Source organism: Peromyscus leucopus, chromosome 4 (genome assembly GCF_004664715.2).
Source record: "Peromyscus leucopus breed LL Stock chromosome 4, UCI_PerLeu_2.1, whole genome shotgun sequence".
Lineage (NCBI taxonomy): Eukaryota > Metazoa > Chordata > Mammalia > Rodentia > Cricetidae > Peromyscus > Peromyscus leucopus.
This window is the reverse complement of record NC_051066.1, coordinates 9,239,799-9,250,273: the sequence shown is the minus strand read 5'-3', so window position 1 is coordinate 9,250,273 and position 10,475 is coordinate 9,239,799. Positions and strand designations below refer to the sequence as shown.

Here is a 10,475-nt window from a genome sequence, read left to right as displayed (position 1 = left end):
TCTTGCAGTGTAGGTGACTTCATAGGCTCTGTAAAGGCATGGCTGTTAATGGAGTCCAGAGAAAGGCCCCTCCCCTATACCTGCCTCTCTCTGCGGGTAGGTGGGGCTGTTTATAGCAATGCTCAGAGCTGCACCATGCACTCAGGTCCAGAGGCTGCCTCTGACTAGTGGAGATGAGCAGAAGCTTCTCTCTCTGAGCCTCAAGGTGTGTGTGTATGAACTGGGTACAGCGAACATTAATTAGCCTTAAAAAAAAAAAAGGCTAACTTCTGAAAACACTACAGATATGAACCTTGAAGACTAAAGGCTAAGGAAGGAGTGTGGTCACAAGAGGACAGTCATTCCGGGGCCCGGGGACAGGCAGTGAAAAGTCTCCTCTGACCAGAGAGTAATTAACTGAAGAGATGAAGAGGCTACAAAGGAGCTACTCATAGTGGAACAGACCTGTAATCGCAGCTCCTCAGGAGGATTGCAAGTTCAAGCCCAGCCTAGGTGACACAGTGAGTGAGGCTCTGTCTCAAAAACTAAGACGGGCTGGGGATAGAGCTTCCTGGCAGAACGCCTGCTTGGCCAGCTCAGCACCTCAGCCTGAAAGGAAAACAAAGGCCTCAGATACATATGGAGACCTGGGTACTGTAGTGTGAGATCTTAGTTCCCCTGACTAGGACACTGAAATATGGGGAAACTCACATATGTATAATTTCACAGTAGCATGAAGCCATCCGGGAGTGGGGCAAGGGATTGGCTGTAACTGGCATAGAGAGAGTGTGCATGGGCAAAGCCAGCCTTGGGGTCTGAGCTCTGCCTTCACTGGAGCTTCTCATCAATGGCCCCGGTGTGGATCTGTCCTGCACCAAACACATTGGTTCTTCCATGTACACCTCTCAGCCCAGCCTTACCTTCATAAAACAGATGCAGTTAAGCCGGGCGGTGGTGGCGCACGCCTTTAACCCCAGCACTCGGGAGGCAGAGCCAGGTGGATCTCTGTGAGTTCGAGGCCCAGCCTGGGCTACCAAGTGAGTTCCAGGAAAGGTGCAAAGCTACACAGAGAAACTCTGTCTCGAAAAAAAACCAAAACAACAGCAACAACAACAAAAAAAACAAACAGATGCAGTTATTCTGACGGTACCAGCTGGAGAAGGTGGAGTCTGGAATGGCCACCAGGCCTTGGGGAGGCAGAAGTTCATATCTGAAGTTCATGAGGCCCGAGGCCTTAGCTCAGGTGACAGATCGTTTCCCACAGGGTGCAGGTGCAGTGTGTCAGCACATCATGTGACCAAATCGCCCCGGAAACAACGACTAGGAGAAGGGTTTGACTCTTAGTGTGATCAGGAGTTGCAATCCAGCAATGGGGAGGGCGCTGCTCGACTGTGGAGTTGCGGGCTGTGCTGGAGGCAGCATGGGGAGAAGACTGTTCACAACATGACCAAGAGAGAAGCAGCGAGCTGCCTCTATGAATTTAGGTCAGCCTGGTCTACAGAGTGAGTTCTAGGACAGCCAGGGCTATGTAGAGCGGCTCTGTCTCAAAAAACCAAACCAAACATAAAAAGCATCAAGCTGGGCTGGAGAGAGATGGCTCAGTGCCCTTGCTGCTGTTGCAGAGGACACAGGTTTGGTTCCCAGCACCCCAGTGGCAGCTCATAACCGTCTGTACCTTTAGTTCTAGGGGATCTGATGTCCACTTCTGGTGTCACTACACACATAGCTGCACATACATGCATGCAAGCAAAACATTCATACACATAAAGATAAAAATAAATATCTTTGGCCGGGCAGTGGTGGCGCACATCTTTAATCCCAGCACTTAGGAGGCAGAGGCAGGCGGATCTCTGTGAGTTCGAGACCAGCCTGGTCTATAAAGTGAGTTCCAGGAAAGGTGCAAAGCTACACAGAGAAACCCTGTCTGGAAAAACATATATATATATATAAAATCTCTTTGGAGTCAGGTGGTAGTGGCACACACTTTAATCCAATCCCAGGGCTCAGGAGGCAGAGGCAGGCAGATCTCTGAGTTGGAGGGCAGCCTGGTCTACAGAGAGAGTTCCAGGACAGCCAAGGCTACACAGAGAAACCCTGTCTTGAAAAAAAAAAAAAAAAAAAACTAAGAACAAACAAAAAAATAATAAATAAAAACATCTTTGGGCTGGGCATGGTGGTACATACCTTCAATACCAGCACTCCTTTTCTGCTCAAATTGTACGGTTTTCAAATCCCATTCCACTTCCCCTTCCAATTCTCATTATAAAACCTCACTAAAGCAGAACCATCCCCAGTCTGAAGCTCTGCTGTCTTGACCCTTCCTCTGCCAAAAAAATTAGTCTATATTTTTAGTCTAACCTCATCCCAATTTCCAAGACATGGACAGAACGCAGACAGATTCTTCGCCTCTTGTGCACTTCCCGGTGAAGTGACGGTCAGTGTTTCTGGAAGCCGTCCCACCAGATCGTACACTAGGTGGCGCTCATGCCACCCTAGCGCTTCTCTAGCCCCAGCTTGGAACGGAACTGTCCCACCTCCTCCCTCAGGCCAGTTCCAAAGGTCTGAGCAGCACTCGGTCAGCTTATCACAGCAACAATTCTGCAGACAGCACCAATTTTTTGTTAGTAGTTTCTGTGCTGTCTTGACTAAAATACCAAACGGAAACAATTGGCGCGGGGGTGGGGGAGTAATTGTGGCTCCAGGTTTCACAGCAGGAAAAGCACAGCGGAGCAGTAGGCGCCTTGAGGCGAAGACAGTTCACACTGGGACAGTCCAGGAAACTAAAGCAGGGTGTGTGTAGGGGGGGTGGGGGGGTTGATGGGGGCGCATGGGCACATAGTGGGTGGTGGGGTGGGTGGTGAGCAGAACCCAGAGTTGGGAAATACTTTTCAAAGGTCCATGCCTAGGAACATGCTTCCATGAGCTAGGATCAACCTCTTAAAACAGCCAGCCATGATGGCACACCACTTTAATCCCAGCACTCCAGAGGCAGAAGGGTCTCTGTGAGTTCCAGCGAGCCTACATAGTGAGACCCTACCTCATAAAACTAACACCTTCCAGAACCTCCCAAACGACCCCACCAGCTGGGAAACAAGCATCAGGGACTTGAGTCTGTGAGGGGCATTTCAGACTCATTTCAGGAATGTTGGCTTCAGCGTATGCTCTCCACCTGCTATAGCAGAATAGGAATGCCAGGGCATGATATCGTGCCCAGCCCTGCCAGTGTGCACAGAGATAGACAGGAGGAAATGAGAGGGCAGACTGTGCAGCAAGCCAGGGCAGAGCCAGAGAGAAATAAATCACAGGATCCAGGATCTCCATGAGGTGACTTCAGAGATAATGGACTAGCTCTTCATTGTATGGATAGAGGTGTAATGAGTCTTACTCTGTCCTACCAGCCAGCTCCCAAATAAGGACACAAAACTTATTAATTATGGAAGTTTGGCCTTAGCTTAGGCTTGGTTTTAGCTCACCTAAATAAATTAACCCGTGTCTAATAATCTACTTTCTGCCCTGTACCGCCCATGCTGCTTCTTCCAGGTCTCTGGCATGCTTAGATTTTTTTCTGCTTCCTCTCTCTGCCCAGAAGTCCTGCCTATACCTCCTGCCTATGTACTGGCCATTCAGCTCTTTAGGAAAGCAATCACAGCAATATATCTTCACACAGTGTACACATATCTCACAGCATAGAAAGGCCAGACCTGGAGAGGCCAGAATTCCTGCCATCCTGGCATCTGTTAGCAAATCAGAAATGGGCTTTTCCCACCCAAAGCTTGGCTGTCTCGAAAAGGAAACAAAACATAACAGTAATACTAAAAGCTGGAGAGTTTTCTGGCTAACCAGTTAAGAGCACTGGCTGCTTTTCTAGAGGACCCTGGTTCAATTCCCAGCACCCACATGCTGGCTCATAGCTATCAGTAGCTCCAGTTCCAGGGGATCCAACTCCCTCTGCTGGCCTCCACAGGCAATTGGGTACATAGACATAAATTCATGCAAAATGTCCATATACAAAAAATAAAGCAGTAAAGCTAAGCCGGGTGGTGGTGGCACATGACTTTAATCCTAGCACTTAGGAGGCAGAGGCAGGTCAGTCTCTGTCAGAGGCCAGCCTGTTCTACAGGACAGCCAGAGCTGTTACATGGAGAAACCCTGTCTCAAAAAACCACAAAAACAAATGAACAAAAAACAGTAAAGCTTCCTGGAAGATAATTTACCACTGTATCTACTGCAAATTAATTTGTTTATTTATTTGAGACAAGGTTTCTCTATGTAGTCCTGGCTGGCCTAGAACTCTCTATGTAGACCAGGCCTTGAACGCAAAGATATCCACCTGCCTCTGCCTCCCAAGTGCTAAGATTAACCTACTGTATATTTAAACATGTACAACCATTCACTAGTTTCACTTGTAGGAACTTATGGTATAGAAATGCACATGTGTACAAAGATGGCATCTCTTGTGACAGGAGACATGGGAAGTGGACCAGGAGTTAGGACTGCATCAGTAAACCATGGCACATCTGGGCAATGGAATATAAACAGTCATTAAAAGCAGTGAGGGGCTGCAGTGTGGCCCAGTGGGTTGTGTAGGTGGACTTTCCTGTCCCGCCAGCCCACTCCAAAATAACCACACAGAGACTTATTATTATATTATATTATTATAAATACTCAGCTGATAGCTTAGGCTTGTTACTAACTAGCTCTTTCATCTTAAATTAACCTGTATCTCTTATCTACATTCTGCCACGTGGCAGTACCTTTTTTCAGCACAGCATGTTCGTCTGCTTTCTCCTTCCCAGTGTTCTCTCTGTCTGGCTCTCCTGTTTAACCTCTTTCTGCCTAGCTATTGGCCAGTTGGCTCTTTATTAAACCAGCAAGATTAAAACATCTTCACAGTGCACAAAAGGATTATTCCACAGCAGGTTGTGCTTGGCATGCCCAAGGCCCTGGGCTGAATCCCTAGCATTGAAAATAGAGTATCCAGGATATACTGTTTAGCAAAATAAGTCACACATTATGTACCGCATGAATCCATCTAGGATGGATAATGATTTATATGTTGCAATGAATGTTGGCAAATTCCCTCTAGGCAACACTTCTGCTTAGCAAGGTTCTAATCCACGGTTGGCAACTTTCTACTGTGTGTTCCTTACCTAACAGCTTGGTTCAGAGTGTAATGCAGTCTGCACCCATCTTTCAGGGTTTGGCTGGGTTGTCACCTCCTCCAGGAAGCTTCCCTGATTTACCCCTGTCCCAGGTGTTCTTTCTGCCTCCTTCTCAAAGCAAAAAGAGTCAATGTCTGGAAAGGAAGAAAAAGCTGGAAGCTTCACTATATAGGGTTTTCAAGTTGATTAAAATATGGATGTGTTGGGGTTGGGGATTTAGCTCAGCGGTAGAGTTTTGCCTAGCAAGCTCAAGGCCCTGGGTTCGATCCTCAGCTCAATAAATAAAAAATAAATGAATAAAATATGGATGTGACTGGCTGAAGGATAGATATATCAGTGAACAATTTACAGTCCAGAGACAGACTCTCGCGTTTATGGTCAATTGTCACTGTAAAAGGGGGCGGAGATTATTCAGTGAGGGAAGTATAATCTGTACAGTTTGTGCATCTTTATCAGTCAGCTGGTGCACACACACACCCCCATACCCACGTCCACATCCACAAAAACGCCCTGCCGTTCATTGCTGTCCTGTCTGCCTTTCTAGAAGGATGTACTCGGGCACATGGAACACTTCGTTTTAATGGCTGAACAATTTACCAACGTATGGATCACTTCAGTTAGCCTGGGAATTATGAGGACCCAGGAGGGTCCACACAGATGAAGAGCTGGCGGCTGATGACCTGGAGACGTGGATCCACCCGCAGCTCAGCTCAGAATGTTAACGCGGGCTTCCACGGGACGACCTTCGCTAGCGGGATGTGTGTGCAAAAGGGAAGAGTGCGCGTCGGTTAGCAGCAGCACGAAAGTTCCATTTGCGGGCACCTGCATCTTTTGGGCAGCTACTCAGATAACGTGCAGCACTAAAGGGATGAGGACTCTGGCCCAGTGTCGACGGGGCGTGAGCAGCTACTTACGTCCTTTTCGGTCACTTCGCCTCTCTTCCAGCAGCAGCGCACCCTCAGGCTGCTGTCCCTTTAAGGGGGCTGAACTTCGCTCCGTTACTTCCGCCCCGAAGTGACTTGGCGCAGGCGCGTTGGGGAGAGTAGGGTGAAGCGGTGGGAAGCGTTCCCCTTTACAGACATGGTAACGCCCTGGCTGCCGCGGGTGCGCCCGGCCGTGACGTCACTTCCTGGGCGGAGGAGGGAGAGTGGTGCAGTGAGGGACAAACAAAAGGAGGGCGCCCGAGGAGCGCGGCGTCCGGCGGTGGGACTGTGTGGCGGAGGACCGGGGCTGCCTGCCGGGCGGCTGCCAGCGGCGAGCTAAGGTGAGTGGGTCGGGTGGGGGATGAGACATACGCTGTCACCTCGCGGAATCCATCCTGATGTGTGCCCCGCCTCCGCAAGCCCTGGGCGGCTCTCGCTGCCCGCGGGCGCCGGCCACCCAGGCCCTGCGCCCGGCTGCGCCCCGCTCCGCCCGGCCTCCGGCGGGCGCCGCTCCCAACCCCACCCTCCTGGCCGTGCCGCGGCTCGCGAGCCCCCTCCCGGGCACCCTGTGCCCAGCGCGCGCCTCTCCCGCGAGTTTCCGCCGCGCTCCCCCCGGCCACACTTGCTGCGCTGCTCCCCGCAGATCCGCGCTCCTCCACGCACGCACGCGCCCCTTTCCCAGTGGTTCCACCTGGGCGTTCTCCGGACAGCTCTCCCACCAGCTCCCCTAGTTCTCAGCCGCGGGCTTCCCGGCGCCAGCTTCTTTCCTTGGACCCCTCCCTCTTCCTGATCTGCGGGACCGTTCCCATGGCAGGAGCACAGGCTTTTGGGACCTCGGTCTTTGGGCTTCGGTTCCCCGGACGACCGATTCTTGATGTGAAACTCCACTGGGTTCTGCCCTTGTCTTCTGTATCCATCGGCGGGCAGGAGTATCAGATCTGTGAAAGTGTGGGTGAGCTGAAGGTCAGCAAAGATGCTCCCAGGCTGAAGGAAGAGCCCAGAGAGCTGTTTGTTTGTTTGTTTGTTTGTTTTTTGAGACAGGGTCTCACTATGTAGCCTTGGCTGTTCTAGAACTCTCTATGTAGACCAGGCTAGCTTCGAACTCACAGAGATTAGCCTGCCTCTAGCCTCCCGAGTGCTGGGTAAAGACGCGGGCCACTAAGCTGTGCTTGAGCCCTGGGTTCTTGAACCTGCTTTGGTGAGGATTCCTTCCCTTCCTCTGGACTGAAGTGAACCAAGATGGGCTGGCTCTCCTCTGGTGCAATTACTGCCTTTTTTGGGAAGGACATCCGAATTGAGTGAGCGGTGAGTGTTAGCTTTCTTCCGACGGGAACCGGGCTGACACAGTGGTGGTTCCAGGACAGTCACACTTACACCGCCTCCTCTTCCCCTGCCTCAGCTAGGATACCTTTAAGGATGAGGTGTGGAAGGGGAAGAGGGTGTGTGAGGACAGGGGACAGACACTTGTGTGCTGAATTTTGGAGGCAGAAATGAGTAGCCAGAGGCTCCAAGGTCCTTGCAAGTGTGTCAGTGGCTCCTTTAAGCCGGCCATCTGTGTTCTGCCCTCTGGAGCAGACGCACCAGCAGACAGACAGACAGACAGACACTGCAGAAAGAAGAGTAGGTTGACTGTTGGGGGTAGGAAAGTGGGAGTGTATTCAGAGGCCCCGGGTGGGGTGGTGCCGGTGGGCTAGGCCATCACACTACTGTTCCCTTGATGAAGGTCATGCTCTCCTGTGGCTGTCTGGAGTAGGGCAAGGACATATGGGTAATGCTGGAGGACACCTTGCTGGAGCGTGTGAGATGGGGTTTGATGCTCCACCTTGGGGGATGGTGTACAAGAGCAGAGACCAGAGAAGCATTTGACACCCCCCCACACACACACCACCACCACCACCAGAAGTCAGCCTCACGCATTTGTTCTCTGTACCTAAGGCATACTTGTTAGGATGAAGTTTCCTTGCAAATTTGAGTGGCCTTTGTGGAGGGGGTGGGCTCCTGAGGCTCATCCTAATGGGGTAGAACCCCAGCTTGCTGCCTAGAAGAGCTGGAACCAGCCTGTTCCCCACTCACTCACCTGAGACTGTAGATGATTCCAGGTTTTTACGTGGAGATACCGAGGCACAGGCTGAGCAGCCAAGACCTCCTGATAACTCAGGAGGAATAAATGTAGACTTTAACTATAGACAGCGGAGGAAGGAGGAGGGGGCCTTGGGTTAGTGAGCAGGCTGCCCAGGGTACATGTCCTTTAAGAAGGGGCTAGAACAGCGTGAGTCCAGAGTCCTGCTTTAGTCCTGGCTGTGAAGTGACAAGTTACTGTCCAGCGTCAGCGATGTCCCAGTCCTGCCCGAGACAGAGGGTGGGGCACAGGTGGCCTGGATGGCCTCTGCTCCTTCCTGGCTCTGGCTGCCGGTGCCTGCCTGTCTTGTCTTCCTGTGGCTTGGAAGACTGTGTTTGATGTCCATCCTTTACCAGAGACTGCATCCTCACAAGTTGACGGGTGCTCCCCAACCCCTCCTAGACGCGTCCAGGTCCTGCCGTCTGCTGCTTCCTTCCTGGATAACTCCTAATGTTTTAAGTCCCTCACAGCTGGGCCACACTGCCATCCTGGGCTGCTTTTGCTGTCTCCCAAGTCTGGAGTGGCGCCCACACTCACTCCTCTCTCACACTGCCACCTTGTCTCTGGTAAGCAGTGCAGAGCAGGGCGCCCCGTGGGGAGTTGAGTGCTTGCTCACAGTGGAGAGTGTGTCCTCATGTTTGAGGAGAAATCCTGTCTGGCTTGGCTCACCCTTCCCACTCCTCACTCTCCACTTCCACCTCCAGGACTAGCTGTGACCAAAGAGTAGCTTGTAGCGTCTTGCCCACCTCTTCTCTCCTGCCAGTGAATACATACTCTGCTCCTGCCTGGATCATTCTCCTACTCCTCATGCTCAGGGATCACCAGAAACCTGCTCTTCTGGCAGCCTGTACTAACTAACCCCTCTGGGCTGGGCTGGGCCTGAGTCCCCAGCAAGAGCCTTGCCTCCAGATTGAAAAAGCTGCCTGGGGGCTCTTTGGAGAACCAGGGTCTGTGGGGCAGGTGCTCCTGTTCCCCTAAAGCCCCAGATAGGCCCTGACAGTATCCCCAGGCTCTCTAAAAATGCTGGCCCAATGTAAGTATCTCTGAGACCCACAGATGCACCTATTGACTGTAGCTCTTGACTTCCTCCTAGGGCAGCAGCCGCGTCCATGGAGCAAAAGGAATGCCCGGACCCTGTGCATCCAGGCAGGGACCAGCCTCAGCACCAACAGCCAGCACGAAGATAGCAGAGCCACCTCAGGGTAAGGCCCTCTCCAGACTTTGTGTACTGCCTCTCCCAGGCAGATAGCATGGCCCACGCTTCCATTTTCATAGTCCTTTGGCCTTTATTAGGATCCAGGGCTTCTGAGTGTTCCTGCTTGCTCTTCCTTGGTGTTTTTGTTTTTGTTTAGTAGTGGGGACTGAACCCAGGGCCTCACATGTGTCACACAAGTGCTCTTTTTTTTTTTTTTAAAGATTTATTTATTTATTATTATGTATACAGTGTTCTGTTTGTATATATGTCTGCACGCCAGAAGAGGGCATCAGATCTCATTGTAGATGGTTGTGAGCCACCATGTGGTTACTGGAAATTGAACTCAAGACCTCTGGAAGATCAGTCAGTGCTCTTAACCTCTGAGCCATCTCTCCAGCCCCAAGTGCTCTATCTTTAAATTACTTCTTAAACTCAATATGTATCCGAGGCTGGCCTTGAACTCCTGATCTTCCTGATTCTATCTCCCAGTCCTAGGATTACAGGCACACAGCACCAGTCTGGGGTAATGTGGTGCTGGGGATGGGACCCAGGTTCTCTGTGTGCAAGGCATGCACTACTACCTCCCACCCCCAGCTTTCTCCTTGGACCTTGTTTCACCTTTATGGTCAGGCAGGATCTTCCTAACTTGCCGGGTCAGACCTTGAACTCGCAGCTCTGCATCAGCTCCAGAGTCGCTGGACTCCAGGCTCAGTGAGCAGGCCCAGCAGGCTGTGTTCTTGGAACCCAGTGCTGTTGCACTGAGCCTCACATTTGTCTCCCCCCACCTCTTACCAGTGTGGGTAGCTAGAAATGCTGCCTGAGCCACATTTCCCAAGTGTGTTCCTTTGGTCATGGAGCTTAGATAGTCCTGCAGCTGCTGCAGGACTGGTCAGTCTTGAAGGCATGGGCTTGAGCATGATGAACGTGAGCAGTCCTCACGCTTACGTGGTCATAGGCATAGCTGTTGGAGGCGGGGCTTCCTTCAGACTCTGTATACTTTCTTTTTCTATTTGCTTTCTGAGGCGAGGTTGTACTCAGACTTGGTAGGTAGCTGAGGACGGTCTCCTGCCTCCTGAGTACCTGGATTACTTGTACCA

The 10,475-nt window shown here is 51.5% G+C and overlaps 1 protein-coding gene across 4 annotated transcripts in view; it reads left to right on the top strand.

Moving 5' to 3' along the window:
* The first annotated feature begins 6,262 nt into the window (after nucleotides 1–6,262).
* Lrrc8a (leucine rich repeat containing 8 VRAC subunit A) overlaps nucleotides 6,263–10,475 on the top strand; it is a 28,825-nt gene continuing 24,612 nt past the window's right edge. Inside the window, exons 1-2 of one of the 4 annotated variants that reach the window (XM_028883227.2) lie at nucleotides 6,263–6,405; nucleotides 9,282–9,385. The gene's annotated coding sequence lies outside the window, so the exon portion shown is untranslated. Of the gene's footprint in view, nucleotides 6,406–6,685; nucleotides 7,028–7,159; nucleotides 7,370–9,276; nucleotides 9,386–10,475 lie in introns of those variants that run through there. The other 3 variants (XM_028883225.2, XM_037204595.1, XM_028883226.2) reach the window with 3 other exon arrangements.